We start from the raw sequence: 5000 nt of genomic DNA, 5'->3' as shown, positions 1-5000 counted from the left end.
TTTTTCACTCTTCCCCCCACCTCCTCTCTCTCTCCCTCTGCCTCTCTTCCTCTCTCATTCTCCCCCTCTCTCTCCCTCTGCCTCTCTTCCTCTCTCACTCTTCCCTCCTCCTCTCTCTCTCTGCCTCTCTTCCTCTCTCACTCTCCCCTCCTCCCTCTCTCTCTCTGCCTCTCTTCCTCTCTCCTCTCTCCCCCTCCTCTCTCTCTCTGCCTCTCTTCCTCTCTCACTCCCCCCCTCCTCCTCTCTCTCTCTCTGCCTCTCTTCCTCTCTCACTCTTCCCCCCTCCTCTCTCTCTCTCTGCCTCTCTTCCTCTCTCTCTCCCCCCCCTCCTCTCTCTCTCTGCCTCTCTTCCTCTCTCACTCTTCCCCCCTCCTCTCTCTCTCTCTCTGACTCTCTTCCTCTCACTCTTCTCCCCTCCTCTCTCTTTCTCTCTCTCATGGAGGGGTAAGAAAGTGGGCCAGGCAGTGCTGGCGTCACTCCCCACCTCCGAGCTCTCACACTCACCCATAACTCACCCTCTTCCTTTCCTCTATCCATCTCCTCTCCTCTAATTCCTTCTCTCTCCTTTTCCCTTCTCTTTCATTCATCTGCACACACTGTCTCTCTCCATCTCCTCATCTCTATTTCTTTCTCCATCTTTCCTCTCCTCACTCTTTCTCTCTCATTCATCCCCTCTCCACCCCCCTTGCCATCTCTCTCCTTCTCTCTCTCTCTCTCCCTCTCTCTCTCTTCCTCTCTCTCTCTCCCTCTCTCCCCACCCCTCCGTGGCCTCGGTGTCCCTGTCAGGGCAGCTGAGTGCTGATGTGCGCTGGAACGCTGCGCGGAGGCTGTCGGCCCGATGTGCCGGCGGATTAGCGCCCAGTGTTTGGGTGGCTGGATAATTAGGCCAATCTGTTGACAGCGTTGGAAAATGGCACCCTCCCCTCGCCTTCACCTTCGTCCTCACCCCCGCTGTTCCTCTTCCTCCTCTGCTGTATGTGTACAGTGCACGAAGGGTTCGGGCACTTTTGACCCATGGCAAGTCGTTCACATCCACTAAGGGCTAACACACAGCAATCTGCTTTGTTACTGCAAATAAACCACAACACGCTGAAAGTGATTTAGGCCCTACTAGTATCAGGTTTTGTCTCAAGCTGTAGGGTTTTGCTAATGATAGGACAGAGGACTGGCCTATTGCTTTTGTCCACACTGCCCACATCTGTGTCCCATTGTAATGATTTGTATTCTAAACTATTGTAGGGAGAGACTAGTGGACTACAATTCACCCTATGTAAGTATATAATGAACAATTATATATGAACTTGACAAAGGCTGATTCACCTCCGAGTTGTGCATTAAAAATCCCTCTCGGGGATTTACATCACTGCTTGCTTAGACTTTGGCTGCCCTTTCCAAAACCTCAGGATAATACGAACTGCAGATTTACCGAGTTCATATCCAAAGCATTCCACAAGAGCAAGAGCTTCTCCAGTACAAAAGGATGGTGGAATTGACCCATTTTAAATGCAAGGTAACACCCTCTCCACCTTATTTTTGTAACGGAGATGAGATGCTCTGCTTTTCAATTTTCACCTTCCCTCAAAAAAAAAACGCCTCTCTTCCCTTTTCATCTGTTTATGTGTTTTTGAGGTGAAGTTTACTGTGCGTGAACGCATGCACACAGCCCAGTGAGTATGTTTCTTCTCTTTTTCCTTTTCTGTTGGTTTGTCTTTGGCACTGTGCTCTGAAGCACTGCGCTTTATGGCGCTTTCTCCTTGGGTTTTCTTGGGGCAGCTGTCATGGCAGCGCTCAAACAAATGCCTCTAATTGAGCCACACACATTAGAGACACTGCCTTGTCAGAGGCAGTCCTGTTTATGGGTATGTGTGTGTGTGCGTGTGCGTATGCGTGTGTGTTGTGTGTGCAAGTGAGAGAAAGAAGGTAAAGAGGCAGTGTCAGAGTGTCAGAGAAGAGGCAGAGTGTCAGAGTGTCAGAGAAAGTGTCAGAGAAAAGAAGTGTCTATATGTGTGTGTGTGTGTGTGTGTGTGTGTGTGTGTGTGTGTGTGTGTGTGTGTGTGTGCGCATGTGTATCTGTGGTATTGTGATGCTGAGCACAGAAGTATGCTAGCTCAGAGCCTGATGGTATGTTGTGCTCTAGGTAATGGCTGACATTTCTTGGTTTATGCGGCTAATTACTTATTTGCACAACACCTAATGGCCTAACTCAATCCAGAATCTCTAGCATGTACTGGACCTCAGGAATCTCTCTCTCTCTCTCTCTCTCTCTCTGTCTGCCCCTCATTTAATCTTTATTGGCTCATGTCTTCCACACATTTCCTTTGATTTCGGTCTCATCTGTGCCCTGTCTTTCTCAACACCTCATGTTGTCTCTTTTGGCCTCTCAAAGTCGGCTATGAAATGGAGACCATAACCCACATGTCAGGTGTACAGTCTGCAACCTGGCAATCTCTCCTCTGAGCACAGACCAGTCATCGGGAATCAGAGATGACCCATGGAGGCATAGCAGTGGACAAAGTAGCCAGGCACAGATATAGTGTTGTAGGTTTTAGAACATTATTCTTCTCAAAGTTTATCCTGAACTATTGCATCTGACAATGTCAACAAACTTCCATGGCTGTGCCTTTCAAAAATGCCTCATAAATGAAAGAAATATCATCAATATTGATACAATTGATTTACGAGCACCTTCACATCTCAGGACTATAACACGATTTCACTCTATTGATGGAAATGTCCGGAGGGGTTGCCAACAAAATTCATGAGAATGATCGGCACAAAAAAGGCGATCTATTAAATTCAGTCTCAAAGGTTAATCAAAAATATGAATGTGAAACCCAAATAATGGCGGGCCACACACCACAGCAACTACAGAGGTGGCCATTACAGAGAGAATGTATGAATTGGGTGATGTATGCAGACGCACTCCCATGTAACTGTGATTTGAGTGTCCTCTGTAATTTCACACAAAATCCATTTCCCCTTCGTGCCGTGCTAATCGCTTTGAAGGTGAAATGATGAATGCGCCCTCCCACCCCCCCTCCCAGTCCTCGACCTCCATCACCTCTGCTGGCATCCAACCTCCTAACATGGATATACAAGCAGGACACACACACACACACACACACACACACACACACACACACACACACACACACTGACATACACACAGATGCACACCCACACACAGACAGGCAGACTCACACACACACACACACACACGCACATATGTACGTGCACGCACACAGGAAACAAGTCTCCAGACACTCACCCAAACTGCTGTTCACGTAAGCATGGTCAAACACCCCCACTCACATTGCACACTCACACATTAGTCACTCCGCATCTTCCTAATTATGGCAAGATGAAGTACAGTACTGCTTCTTGTCATACAGGGTCACAAGTGGAATTAACATAGGCTATGTTGGAGGCACAGGGCCTGATAACGTGTGTGTGTGAGTGAATGGGGGGTGTTTGAAGCATGTGTGTGTGTGTGTGTGTGTGTGGGGTTGAGGGCATGCGTGCAGACACTAAGCGAAGCTGACATTAATGGCACATGTAATGAAAAGCATGGCTCCTAATTAAGAGTCCTCTCTGCTCGGGTGAAAGAATGGCCAAGAGTCTATGTCTGTTCGCCCGAGAGTGACGTGCTTTCCCCACCTCCAGGGGAAAAAAACTCCATGCCGATGCGCACACACACACACACACACACACACACACACACACACACACATAAAAACACATACCGTCTCTTAATGACCAAAGTGTTTGTGTGCATGTTTGTCTTTCAGGACGTATGCTCCAGAAAGAAGGCTTTGATAGCGCAGAATATTCAACTGTCAGTCTCACTTTTCTCTTTCTTTTTCTAACCTCTTCAGAATCAGACCATCTCTATGCCATTATTTGTTTCTGTTTGGTCTCTCATTGCTCTGAATAAGCCTGACATCTTCACAGGCTATAAAGAAAGATCTGCTGGCACTGAGAAGTCATTATATTGCAAATGGGATCTGAATGTTATGTTGGCATTAGCCACATTAGTGTGTCTGTTTTTTTGTTTCTTTGTTTGTGATTTATGGTAATTTATATATATTTTGTAATGGCCTTTCATTGCAATGCTCACTTAAATATTATTGCAGGCTCTTTGTTCTCGAAGACACATTAGGATCTGATTAAAAATTTTGATATGCTGCTTGAGTTATCTCAGAAGACGATATTTTTGAGTTTTGCGCACTGACTTGCATACTCGGGGGGCATAAAGCTGAAAATGGATTCAGACCATACGAGGTGTCACAGACTTAAAGTCTAATGATCACGCAGAATGTGTCTGTCATCTGTCTTCACCAGAGCCCATGATTTCCACTCTGAACACAGCCATTTCTCACTTCTGTCCTAGTTCAGCTTTCCAGAGCCTGAGGTTAGTATAGATGTTATATGCCAAATTACAACCATATTTCTTGCATAGCACACAATATGCATTCATGTAATTATTCCAGGTGTCTTTGATGCCTCTTGACTGCAGAATACTGTACCTTATATATCATATAGTTTATTTTTTGTGTTTTTCTTCTCTCTGAAGTCTTCAAGGATTGCCATCTTACATCAGAAATGTAATCTCTCTCAGGAATGTCTATTTTTCTCTTTCAACTGGCTTTTTGACCACATAGGTATTTCACAGTGTGCTACAATCCAACCACATCTTTCTGTTTTTCTTTCCCTCCCACACCAAAATTTAATTTCACCTCTCTAACAAACCAATCACTTTTTTTTTCCTTCCCCATTTTTCTTTCGTGGACATGGAAACTATATAGCAGTCAGGACAGCTTTGATTTGCCAATGAGAATTCAGGTCAGCGCTTTCTTGTTAGCCGTGTGAAAGGTCAGCACTTCACAGCAGTCCTGTGGTCATGCAGAAAGCTCTCGTTAGCGCTCATTTGACTGCTAAAGCTCTGTCCCTCCCTCTCTCTCATGGCACTAGTGATGCCCCCCCCCGCCCCAATGCTGTGT

The 5000-nt window shown here is 46.1% G+C and overlaps 1 protein-coding gene across 4 annotated transcripts in view; it reads left to right on the top strand.

The window, feature by feature from the left end:
- Positions 1–5000, top strand: part of kirrel3b (kirre like nephrin family adhesion molecule 3b) — a 178987-nt gene that overhangs the window by 89751 nt on the left and 84236 nt on the right. The window lies entirely within an intron of this gene.

The sequence above is a fragment of the Alosa alosa genome, chromosome 15 (assembly GCF_017589495.1).
Source record: "Alosa alosa isolate M-15738 ecotype Scorff River chromosome 15, AALO_Geno_1.1, whole genome shotgun sequence".
NCBI classification, from domain to species: domain Eukaryota; kingdom Metazoa; phylum Chordata; class Actinopteri; order Clupeiformes; family Clupeidae; genus Alosa; species Alosa alosa.
This window is presented reverse-complemented; position numbering and strand designations above follow the sequence as displayed.